Raw genomic sequence first — 13,665 nt, 5'->3', positions numbered from 1 at the left:
GCAGCAGTGATGTAAGTACACCCGCAGCAGTGATGTAAGTACACCCGCAGCAGTGATGTGATTACACCCGCAGCAGTGATGTAAGTACACCCGCAGCAGTGACGTAAGTACACCCGCAGCAGTGACGTAAGTACACCCGCAGCAGTGATGTAAGAGAGTACACCCGCAGCAGTGATGTGATTACACCCGCAGCAGTGATGTGATTACACCCGCAGCAGTGATGTAAGTACACCCGCAGCAGTGATGTAAGTACACCCGCAGCAGTGATGTAAGTACACCCGCAGCAGTGATGTAAGTAGACCCGCAGCAGTGATGTAAGTACACCCGCAGCAGTGATGTAAGTACACCCGCAGCAGTGATGGGATTACACCCGCAGCAGTGATGTGAGTACACCCGCAGCAGTGATGTAAGAGACTACACCCGCAGCAGTGATGTAAGTACACCCGCAGCAGTGATGTAAGTAGACCCGCAGCAGTGATGTAAGTAGACCCGCAGCAGTGATGTAAGTACACCCGCAGCAGTGATGTAAGTACACCCGCAGCAGTGATGTAAGTAGAACCGCAGCAGTGATGTGAGTACACCCGCAGCAGTGATGTGATTACACCCGCAGCAGTGATGTGAGTACACCCGCAGCAGTGATGTGAGTACACCCGCAGCAGTGATGTGAGTACACCCGCAGCAGTGATGTAAGTACACCCGCAGCAGTGATGTGAGTACACCCGCAGCAGTGATGTGAGTACAACCGCAGCAGTGATGTGAGTACACCCGCAGCAGTGATGTGAGTACACCCGCAGCAGTGATGTAAGTACACCCGCAGCAGTGATGTAAGTGAGTACACCCGCAGCAGTGATGTGAGTACACCCGCAGCAGTGATGTAAGTACACCCGCAGCAGTGATGTAAGTACACCCGCAGCAGTGATGTGAGTGCACCCGCAGCAGTGATGTGAGTACACCCGCAGCAGTGATGTGAGTACACCCGCAGCAGTGATGTGAGTACACCCGCAGCAGTGATGTGAGTACACCCGCAGCAGTGATGTGAGTACACCCGCAGCAGTGATGTGAGTACACCCGCAGCAGTGATGTGAGTACACCCGCAGCAGAGATGTGAGTGCACCCGCAGCAGTGATGTGAGTGCACCCGCAGCAGTGATGTGAGTACACCCGCAGCAGTGATGTGAGTACACCCGCAGCAGTGATGTGCGTACACCCGCAGCAGAGATGTGAGTACACCCGCAGCAGAGATGTGAGTACACCCGCAGCAGTGATGTGAGTGCACCCGCAGCAGTGATGTGAGTACACCCGCAGCAGTGATGTGAGTACACCCGCAGCAGTGATGTGAGTACACCCGCAACAGAGATGTAAGTGCACCCGCAGCAGTGATGTGAGTACACCCGCAGCAGTGATGTGATTACACCCGCAGCAGTGATGTGATTACACCCGCAGCAGTGATGTGATTACACCCGCAGCAGTGATGTGATTACACCCGCAGCAGTGATGTGAGTACACCCGCAGCAGTGATGTGAGTACACCCGCAGCAGTGATGTGAGTACACCCGCAGCAGTGATGTGAGTACACCCGCAGCAGTGATGTGAGTACACCCGCAGCAGTGATGTAAGTACACCCGCAGCAGTGATGTGAGTACACCCGCAGCAGTGATGTGAGTACCCCCGCAGCAGTGATGTGAGTACACCCGCAGCAGTGATGTGAGTACACCCGCAGCAGAGATGTGAGTACACACGCAGCAGAGATGTGAGTACACCCGCAGCAGAGATGTGAGTACACCCGCAGCAGAGATGTGAGTACACCCGCAGCAGAGATGTGAGTACACCCGCAGCAGAGATGTAAGTGCACCCGCAGCAGTGATGTGAGTACACCCGCAGCAGTGATGTGAGTACACCCGCAGCAGTGATGTGAGTACACCCGCAGCAGTGATGTGAGTACACCCGCAGCAGTGATGTAAGTACACCCGCAGCAGTGATGTGAATACACCCGCAGCAGTGATGTGAGTACACCCGCAGCAGAGATGTAAGTACACCCGCAGCAGTGATGTGAGTACACCCGCAGCAGTGATGTGAGTACACCCGCAGCAGTGATGTGAGTACACCCGCAGCAGTGATGTGAGTACACCCGCAGCAGTGATGTGAGTACACCCGCAGCAGAGATGTGAGTACACCCGCAGCAGTGATGTGAGTACACCCGCAGCAGTGATGTGAGTACACCCGCAGCAGTGATGTGAGTACACCCGCAGCAGTGATGTGAGTACACCCGCAGCAGTGATGTGAGTACACCCGCAGCAGAGATGTGAGTACACCCGCAGCAGTGATGTGAGTACACCCGCAGCAGTGATGTGAGTACACCCGCAGCAGTGATGTGAGTACACCCGCAGCAGTGATGTGAGTACACCCGCAGCAGAGATGTGAGTACACCCGCAGCAGTGATGTGAGTACACCCGCAGCAGTGATGTGAGTACACCCGCAGCAGTGATGTGAGTACACCCGCAGCAGTGATGTGACTACACCCGCAGCAGTGATGTGACTACACCCGCAGCAGTGATGTGACTACACCCGCAGCAGTGATGTGAGTACACCCGCAGCAGTGATGTGAGTACACCCGCAGCAGTGATGTGAGTACACCCGCAGCAGTGATGTGAGTACACCCGCAGCAGTGATGTAAGTACACCCGCAGCAGTGATGTGAGTACACCCGCAGCAGTGATGTGACTACACCCGCAGCAGTGATGTAAGTACACCCGCAGCAGTGATGTGAGTACACCTGCAGCAGTGATGTGAGTACACCCGCAGCAGTGATGTGAGTACACCCGCAGCAGTGATGTGACTACACCCGCAGCAGTGATGTAAGTACACCCGCAGCAGTGATGTGAGTACACCTGCAGCAGTGATGTGAGTACACCCGCAGCAGTGATGTGACTACACCCGCAGCAGTGATGTGAGTACACCCGCAGCAGTGATGTGAGTACACCCGCAGCAGTGATGTGAGTACACCCGCAGCAGTGATGTAAGTACACCCGTAGCAGTGATGTAAGTACACCCGCAGCAGTGATGTAAGTAGACCCGCAGCAGTGATGTAAGTACACCCGCAGCAGTGATGTAAGTAGACCCGCAGCAGTGATGTGATTACACCCGCAGCAGTGATGTGAGTACACCCGCAGCAGTGATGTAAGAGAGTACACCCGCAGCAGTGATGTAAGAGAGTACACCCGCAGCAGTGATGTAAGACAGTACACCCGCAGCAGAGATGTAAGTGACTACACCCGCAGCAGTGATGTAAGTGAATACACCTGCAGCAGTGATGTAAGTACACCCGCAGCAGTGATGTAAGTGAGTACACCCACAGCAGTGATGTAAGTGAATACACCTGCAGCAGTGATGTAAGTACACCCGCAGCAGTGATGTAAGTACACCCGCAGCAGTGATGTGATTACACCCGCAGCAGTGATGTAAGTACACCCGCAGCAGTGACGTAAGTACACCCGCAGCAGTGACGTAAGTACACCCGCAGCAGTGATGTAAGAGAGTACACCCGCAGCAGTGATGTGATTACACCCGCAGCAGTGATGTGATTACACCCGCAGCAGTGATGTAAGTACACCCGCAGCAGTGATGTAAGTACACCCGCAGCAGTGATGTAAGTACACCCGCAGCAGTGATGTAAGTAGACCCGCAGCAGTGATGTAAGTACACCCGCAGCAGTGATGTAAGTACACCCGCAGCAGTGATGGGATTACACCCGCAGCAGTGATGTGAGTACACCCGCAGCAGTGATGTAAGAGACTACACCCGCAGCAGTGATGTAAGTACACCCGCAGCAGTGATGTAAGTAGACCCGCAGCAGTGATGTAAGTAGACCCGCAGCAGTGATGTAAGTACACCCGCAGCAGTGATGTAAGTACACCCGCAGCAGTGATGTAAGTAGAACCGCAGCAGTGATGTGAGTACACCCGCAGCAGTGATGTGATTACACCCGCAGCAGTGATGTGAGTACACCCGCAGCAGTGATGTGAGTACACCCGCAGCAGTGATGTGAGTACACCCGCAGCAGTGATGTAAGTACACCCGCAGCAGTGATGTGAGTACACCCGCAGCAGTGATGTGAGTACAACCGCAGCAGTGATGTGAGTACACCCGCAGCAGTGATGTGAGTACACCCGCAGCAGTGATGTAAGTACACCCGCAGCAGTGATGTAAGTGAGTACACCCGCAGCAGTGATGTGAGTACACCCGCAGCAGTGATGTAAGTACACCCGCAGCAGTGATGTAAGTACACCCGCAGCAGTGATGTGAGTGCACCCGCAGCAGTGATGTGAGTACACCCGCAGCAGTGATGTGAGTACACCCGCAGCAGTGATGTGAGTACACCCGCAGCAGTGATGTGAGTACACCCGCAGCAGTGATGTGAGTACACCCTCAGCAGTGATGTGAGTACACCCGCAGCAGTGATGTGAGTACACCCGCAGCAGAGATGTGAGTGCACCCGCAGCAGTGATGTGAGTGCACCCGCAGCAGTGATGTGAGTACACCCGCAGCAGTGATGTGAGTACACCCGCAGCAGTGATGTGAGTACACCCGCAGCAGAGATGTGAGTACACCCGCAGCAGAGATGTGAGTACACCCGCAGCAGTGATGTGAGTGCACCCGCAGCAGTGATGTGAGTACACCCGCAGCAGTGATGTGAGTACACCCGCAGCAGTGATGTGAGTACACCCGCAACAGAGATGTAAGTGCACCCGCAGCAGTGATGTGAGTACACCCGCAGCAGTGATGTGATTACACCCGCAGCAGTGATGTGATTACACCCGCAGCAGTGATGTGATTACACCCGCAGCAGTGATGTGATTACACCCGCAGCAGTGATGTGAGTACACCCGCAGCAGTGATGTGATTACACCCGCAGCAGTGATGTGAGTACACCCGCAGCAGTGATGTGAGTACACCCGCAGCAGTGATGTGAGTACACCCGCAACAGAGATGTGAGTACACCCGCAGCAGTGATGTGAGTACACCCGCAGCAGTGATGTGAGTACACCCGCAGCAGTGATGTGAGTACACCCGCAGCAGTGATGTAAGTACACCCGCAGCAGTGATGTGAGTACACCCGCAGCAGTGATGTGAGTACCCCCGCAGCAGTGATGTGAGTACACCCGCAGCAGTGATGTGAGTACACCCGCAGCAGAGATGTGAGTACACACGCAGCAGAGATGTGAGTACACCCGCAGCAGAGATGTGAGTACACCCGCAGCAGAGATGTGAGTACACCCGCAGCAGAGATGTGAGTACACCCGCAGCAGAGATGTAAGTGCACCCGCAGCAGTGATGTGAGTACACCCGCAGCAGTGATGTGAGTACACCCGCAGCAGTGATGTGAGTACACCCGCAGCAGTGATGTGAGTACACCCGCAGCAGTGATGTAAGTACACCCGCAGCAGTGATGTGAATACACCCGCAGCAGTGATGTGAGTACACCCGCAGCAGAGATGTAAGTACACCCGCAGCAGTGATGTGAGTACACCCGCAGCAGTGATGTGAGTACACCCGCAGCAGTGATGTGAGTACACCCGCAGCAGTGATGTGAGTACACCCGCAGCAGAGATGTGAGTACACCCGCAGCAGTGATGTGAGTACACCCGCAGCAGTGATGTGAGTACACCCGCAGCAGAGATGTGAGTACACCCGCAGCAGTGATGTGAGTACACCCGCAGCAGTGATGTGAGTACACCCGCAGCAGTGATGTGAGTACACCCGCAGCAGTGATGTGAGTACACCCGCAGCAGAGATGTGAGTACACCCGCAGCAGTGATGTGAGTACACCCGCAGCAGTGATGTGAGTACACCCGCAGCAGTGATGTGAGTACACCCGCAGCAGTGATGTGACTACACCCGCAGCAGTGATGTGACTACACCCGCAGCAGTGATGTGACTACACCCGCAGCAGTGATGTGAGTACACCCGCAGCAGTGATGTGAGTACACCCGCAGCAGTGATGTGAGTACACCCGCAGCAGTGATGTGAGTACACCCGCAGCAGTGATGTAAGTACACCCGCAGCAGTGATGTGAGTACACCCGCAGCAGTGATGTGACTACACCCGCAGCAGTGATGTAAGTACACCCGCAGCAGTGATGTGAGTACACCCGCAGCAGTGATGTGAGTACACCCGCAGCAGTGATGTGAGTACACCCGCAGCAGTGATGTGACTACACCCGCAGCAGTGATGTAAGTACACCCGCAGCAGTGATGTGAGTACACCCGCAGCAGTGATGTGAGTACACCCGCAGCAGTGATGTGACTACACCCGCAGCAGTGATGTGACTACACCCGCAGCAGTGATGTGAGTACACCCGCAGCAGTGATGTGAGTACACCCGCAGCAGTGATGTGAGTACACCCGCAGCAGTGATGTAAGTACACCCGCAGCAGTGATGTGAGTACACCCGCAGCAGTGATGTGACTACACCCGCAGCAGTGATGTAAGTACACCCGCAGCAGTGATGTGAGTACACCTGCAGCAGTGATGTGAGTACACCCGCAGCAGTGATGTGAGTACACCCGCAGCAGTGATGTGACTACACCCGCAGCAGTGATGTAAGTACACCCGCAGCAGTGATGTGAGTACACCTGCAGCAGTGATGTGAGTACACCCGCAGCAGTGATGTGAGTACACCCGCAGCAGTGATGTGAGTACACCCGCAGCAGTGATGTGAGTACACCTGCAGCAGTGATGTGAGTACACCCGCAGCAGTGATGTGAGTACACCCGCAGCAGAGATGTGAGTACACCTGCAGCAGTGATGTGAGTACACCCGCAGCAGTGATGTGAGTACACCCGCAGCAGTGATGTGAGTACACCCGCAGCAGTGATGTGAGTACACCCGCAGCAGTGATGTGAGTACACCCGCAGCAGAGATGTGAGTACACCTGCAGCAGTGATGTGAGTACACCCGCAGCAGTGATGTAAGAGTACACCCGCAGCAGTGATGTGAGTACACCCGCAGCAGTGATGTGAGTACACCCGCAGCAGTGATGTGAGTACACCCGCAGCAGTGATGTGAGTACACCCGCAGCAGAGATGTGAGTACACCTGCAGCAGTGATGTGAGTACACCCGCAGCAGTGATGTAAGAGTACACCCGCAGCAGTGATGTGAGTACACCCGCAGCAGAGATGTGAGTACACCCGCAGCAGTGATGTGAGTACACCCGCAGCAGAGATGTGAGTACACCCGCAGCAGTGATGTGAGTACACCCGCAGCAGTGATGTGAGTACACCCGCAGCAGTGATGTGACTACACCCGCAGCAGTGATGTGAGTACAACCGCAGCAGTGATGTGAGTACACCCGCAGCAGTGATGTGAGTACACCCGCAGCAGTGATGTAAGTACACCCGCAGCAGTGATGTAAGTGAGTACACCCGCAGCAGTGATGTGAGTACACCCGCAGCAGTGATGTAAGTACACCCGCAGCAGTGATGTAAGTACACCCGCAGCAGTGATGTGAGTGCACCCGCAGCAGTGATGTGAGTACACCCGCAGCAGTGATGTGAGTACACCCGCAGCAGTGATGTGAGTACACCCGCAGCAGTGATGTGAGTACACCCGCAGCAGTGATGTGAGTACACCCGCAGCAGTGATGTGAGTACACCCGCAGCAGTGATGTGAGTACACCCGCAGCAGAGATGTGAGTGCACCCGCAGCAGTGATGTGAGTGCACCCGCAGCAGTGATGTGAGTACACCCGCAGCAGTGATGTGAGTACACCCGCAGCAGTGATGTGAGTACACCCGCAGCAGAGATGTGAGTACACCCGCAGCAGAGATGTGAGTACACCCGCAGCAGTGATGTGAGTGCACCCGCAGCAGTGATGTGAGTACACCCGCAGCAGTGATGTGAGTACACCCGCAGCAGTGATGTGAGTACACCCGCAACAGAGATGTAAGTGCACCCGCAGCAGTGATGTGAGTACACCCGCAGCAGTGATGTGATTACACCCGCAGCAGTGATGTGATTACACCCGCAGCAGTGATGTGATTACACCCGCAGCAGTGATGTGATTACACCCGCAGCAGTGATGTGAGTACACCCGCAGCAGTGATGTGAGTACACCCGCAGCAGTGATGTGAGTACACCCGCAGCAGTGATGTGAGTACACCCGCAGCAGTGATGTGAGTACACCCGCAGCAGTGATGTAAGTACACCCGCAGCAGTGATGTGAGTACACCCGCAGCAGTGATGTGAGTACCCCCGCAGCAGTGATGTGAGTACACCCGCAGCAGTGATGTGAGTACACCCGCAGCAGAGATGTGAGTACACCCGCAGCAGAGATGTGAGTACACCCGCAGCAGAGATGTGAGTACACCCGCAGCAGAGATGTGAGTACACCCGCAGCAGAGATGTGAGTACACCCGCAGCAGAGATGTAAGTGCACCCGCAGCAGTGATGTGAGTACACCCGCAGCAGTGATGTGAGTACACCCGCAGCAGTGATGTGAGTACACCCGCAGCAGTGATGTGAGTACACCCGCAGCAGTGATGTGAGTACACCCGCAGCAGTGATGTAAGTACACCCGCAGCAGTGATGTGAATACACCCGCAGCAGTGATGTGAGTACACCCGCAGCAGAGATGTAAGTACACCCGCAGCAGTGATGTGAGTACACCCGCAGCAGTGATGTGAGTACACCCGCAGCAGTGATGTGAGTACACCCGCAGCAGTGATGTGAGTACACCCGCAGCAGAGATGTGAGTACACCCGCAGCAGTGATGTGAGTACACCCGCAGCAGTGATGTGAGTACACCCGCAGCAGTGATGTGAGTACACCCGCAGCAGTGATGTGAGTACACCCGCAGCAGTGATGTGAGTACACCCGCAGCAGAGATGTGAGTACACCCGCAGCAGTGATGTGAGTACACCCGCAGCAGTGATGTGAGTACACCCGCAGCAGTGATGTGAGTACACCCGCAGCAGAGATGTGAGTACACCCGCAGCAGTGATGTGAGTACACCCGCAGCAGTGATGTGAGTACACCCGCAGCAGTGATGTGAGTACACCCGCAGCAGTGATGTGACTACACCCGCAGCAGTGATGTGACTACACCCGCAGCAGTGATGTGACTACACCCGCAGCAGTGATGTGAGTACACCCGCAGCAGTGATGTGAGTACACCCGCAGCAGTGATGTGAGTACACCCGCAGCAGTGATGTAAGTACACCCGCAGCAGTGATGTGAGTACACCCGCAGCAGTGATGTGACTACACCCGCAGCAGTGATGTAAGTACACCCGCAGCAGTGATGTGAGTACACCTGCAGCAGTGATGTGAGTACACCCGCAGCAGTGATGTGAGTACACCCGCAGCAGTGATGTGACTACACCCGCAGCAGTGATGTAAGTACACCCGCAGCAGTGATGTGAGTACACCTGCAGCAGTGATGTGAGTACACCCGCAGCAGTGATGTGAGTACACCCGCAGCAGTGATGTGAGTACACCCGCAGCAGTGATGTGAGTACACCTGCAGCAGTGATGTGAGTACACCCGCAGCAGTGATGTGAGTACACCCGCAGCAGAGATGTGAGTACACCTGCAGCAGTGATGTGAGTACACCCGCAGCAGTGATGTGAGTACACCCGCAGCAGTGATGTGAGTACACCCGCAGCAGTGATGTGAGTACACCCGCAGCAGTGATGTGAGTACACCCGCAGCAGAGATGTGAGTACACCTGCAGCAGTGATGTGAGTACACCCGCAGCAGTGATGTAAGAGTACACCCGCAGCAGTGATGTGAGTACACCCGCAGCAGTGATGTGAGTACACCCGCAGCAGTGATGTGAGTACACCCGCAGCAGTGATGTGAGTACACCCGCAGCAGAGATGTGAGTACACCTGCAGCAGTGATGTGAGTACACCCGCAGCAGTGATGTAAGAGTACACCCGCAGCAGTGATGTGAGTACACCCGCAGCAGTGATGTGAGTACACCCGCAGCAGTGATGTAAGTACACCCGCAGCAGTGATGTGAGTACACCCGCAGCAGAGATATGAGTACACCCGCAGCAGTGATGTAAGTACACCCGCAGCAGAGATGTGAGTACACCCGCAGCAGAGATGTGAGTACACCCGCAGCAGTGATGTGAGTACACCCGCAGCAGTGATGTGAGTACACCCGCAGCAGAGATGTGATTACACCCGCAGCAGTGATGTGAGTACACCCGCAGCAGTGATGTGAGTACACCCGCAGCAGTGATGTAAGTACACCCGCAGCAGTGATGTGAGTACACCCGCAGCAGTGATGTGAGTACACCCGCAGCAGTGATGTAAGTACACCCGCAGCAGAGATGTGAGTACACCCGCAGCAGAGATGTGAGTACACCCGCAGCAGTGATGTGAGTACACCCGCAGCAGTGATGTGAGTACACCCGCAGCAGAGATGTGATTACACCCGCAGCAGAGATGTGAGTACACCCGCAGCAGTGATGTAAGAGTACACCCGCAGCAGTGATGTGAGTACACCCGCAGCAGTGATGTGAGTACACCCGCAGCAGTGATGTGAGTACACCCGCAGCAGTGATGTGAGTACACCCGCAGCAGAGATGTGAGTACACCTGCAGCAGTGATGTGAGTACACCCGCAGCAGTGATGTAAGAGTACACCCGCAGCAGTGATGTGAGTACACCCGCAGCAGTGATGTGAGTACACCCGCAGCAGTGATGTAAGTACACCCGCAGCAGTGATGTAAGTACACCCGCAGCAGTGATGTGAGTACACCCGCAGCAGAGATGTGAGTACACCCGCAGCAGTGATGTAAGTACACCCGCAGCAGAGATGTGAGTACACCCGCAGCAGAGATGTGAGTACACCCGCAGCAGTGATGTGAGTACACCCGCAGCAGTGATGTGAGTACACCCGCAGCAGAGATGTGATTACACCCGCAGCAGTGATGTGAGTACACCCGCAGCAGTGATGTGAGTACACCCGCAGCAGTGATGTAAGTACACCCGCAGCAGTGATGTGAGTACACCCGCAGCAGTGATGTGAGTACACCCGCAGCAGTGATGTAAGTACACCCGCAGCAGAGATGTGAGTACACCCGCAGCAGAGATGTGAGTACACCCGCAGCAGTGATGTGAGTACACCCGCAGCAGTGATGTGAGTACACCCGCAGCAGAGATGTGATTACACCCGCAGCAGAGATGTGAGTACACCCGCAGCAGTGATGTGAGTACACCCGGCGGATGCGCCCGTTCCCCTGTCCCTCAATGTCAGGCCCCCGGTCACACGCGGCCCCGCCCGGCAGAGCTTCCCCCCTTTCTCACCGCTGGGCTCCGGTCCTCCCCGGTATCGGTGCCGGCTCTGGGCGGAGGGCGGCGCCGGGAGGCTCATCTGAACGGGGCGGCGGATCCAGACGGAGGGTGACCGGCGCTGTCCCTGGTGCTGCAGAGGCCGGATACTCCCACAATGCACCGCGGCCACTGCACTGACGTCACAGCCTGCAACACACCCACCGACACAGAGCACCGGCACATCAGCGACACACAGCACCGGCACATCAGCGACACACAGCACCGGCACATCAGCGACACACAGCACCGGCACATCAGCGACACACAGCACCGGCACATCAGCGACACAGAGCACCGGCACATCAGCGACACAGAGCACCGGCACATCAGCGACACAGAGCACCGGCACATCAGCGACACAGAGCACCGGCACATCAGCGACACAGAGCACCGGCACATCAGCGACACAGAGCACCGGCACATCAGCGGCACAGCAGCGACACACAGCACCGGCACATCAGCGACACAGCAGCGACACATCAGCGGCACAGCAGCGACACACAGCACATACACACATCACCTACACACATCACCCACACACATCACCCACACACATCACCCACACACATCACCCACACACATCACCCACACACATCACCTACACACATCACCCACACACATCACCCACACACATCACCCACACACATCACCCACACACATCACCCACACACATCACCCACACACATCACCCACACACATCACCCACACACATCACCCACACACATCACCCACACACATCACCCACACACATCACCCACACACATCACCCACACACATCACCCACACACATCACCCACACACATCACCCGCACACATCACCCGCACACATCACCCGCACACATCACCCGCACACATCACCCGCACACATCACCCGCACACATCACCCACACACATCACCCACACACATCACCCACACACATCACTACACACATCACCCACACACATCACCCACACACATCACCCACACACATCACCCACACACATCACCCACACACATCACCCACACACATCACTACACACATCACCCACACACATCCACTACACACATCACCTACACACATCACCCACACACATCACTACACACATCACCCACACACATCACCTCACACACATCACCCACACACATCACCCACACACATCACCCACACACATCACTACACACATCACCTACACACATCACCCACACACATCACTACACACATCACCCACACACATCACCCACACACATCACCCACACACATCACCCACACACATCACCCACACACATCACTACACACATCACCCACACACATCACTACACACATCACCTACACACATCACCCACACACATCACCCACACACATCACCCACACACATCACCCACACACATCACCCCACACATCACCTACACACATCACCCACACACATCACCTACACACATCACTACACACATCACCTACACACATCACCCACACACATCACCCACACACATCACCCACACACATCACTACACACATCACCCACACACATCACCCACACACATCACCCACACACATCACCCACACACATCACCCACACACATACCCACACACATCACCCACACACATCACCCACACACCTCACCCACACACATCACCCACACACATCACCCACCACACACATCACCACACACATCACCTACACACATCACCCACACACATCACCTACACACATCACCCACCACATCACACACACATCACCTACACACATCACCACACACATCACCCACACACATCACCCACACACATCACCCACACACATCACCTACACACATCACCCACACACATCACCCACACACATCACCCACACACATCACCCACACACATCACCCACACACATCACCCACACACATCACCCACACACATCACCCACACACATCACCCACACACATCACCTACACACATCACCCACACACATCACCTACACACATCACCTACACACATCACCACACACATCACCTACACACATCACTACACACATCACCTACACACATCACCCACACACATCACTACACACATCACCTACACACATCACCCACACACATCACTACACACATCACCTACACACATCACCCACACACATCACTACACACATCACCTACACACATCACCCCACACACATCACTACACACATCACCCACACACATCACCCACACACATCACCTACACACATCACCTACACACATCACCTACACACATCACCCACACACACATCACCCACACACATCACCCACACACATCACCCACACACATCACCCACACACATCACACCTACACACACATCACCCACACACATCACCTCACACACATCA

The 13,665-nt window shown here is 55.2% G+C and overlaps 1 protein-coding gene across 3 annotated transcripts in view; it reads right to left on the bottom strand.

Moving 5' to 3' along the window:
- Positions 1 to 11,445, bottom strand: part of TTBK1 (tau tubulin kinase 1) — a 250,497-nt gene extending 239,052 nt beyond the window's left edge. For all 3 annotated transcript variants that reach the window (XM_075338944.1, XM_075338943.1, XM_075338945.1), the window contains exon 1: positions 11,310 to 11,445. The gene's annotated coding sequence lies outside the window, so the exon portion shown is untranslated. The remainder of the gene's footprint in view (positions 1 to 11,309) is intronic.
- Positions 11,446 to 13,665: the final 2,220 nt, after the last annotated feature.

The sequence above is a fragment of the Anomaloglossus baeobatrachus genome, chromosome 3, assembly GCF_048569485.1.
Source record: "Anomaloglossus baeobatrachus isolate aAnoBae1 chromosome 3, aAnoBae1.hap1, whole genome shotgun sequence".
Classification (NCBI taxonomy): domain Eukaryota; kingdom Metazoa; phylum Chordata; class Amphibia; order Anura; family Aromobatidae; genus Anomaloglossus; species Anomaloglossus baeobatrachus.
Note: the sequence above shows the minus strand (reverse complement) of the source record. Positions and strands in the feature narration are given on the sequence as shown.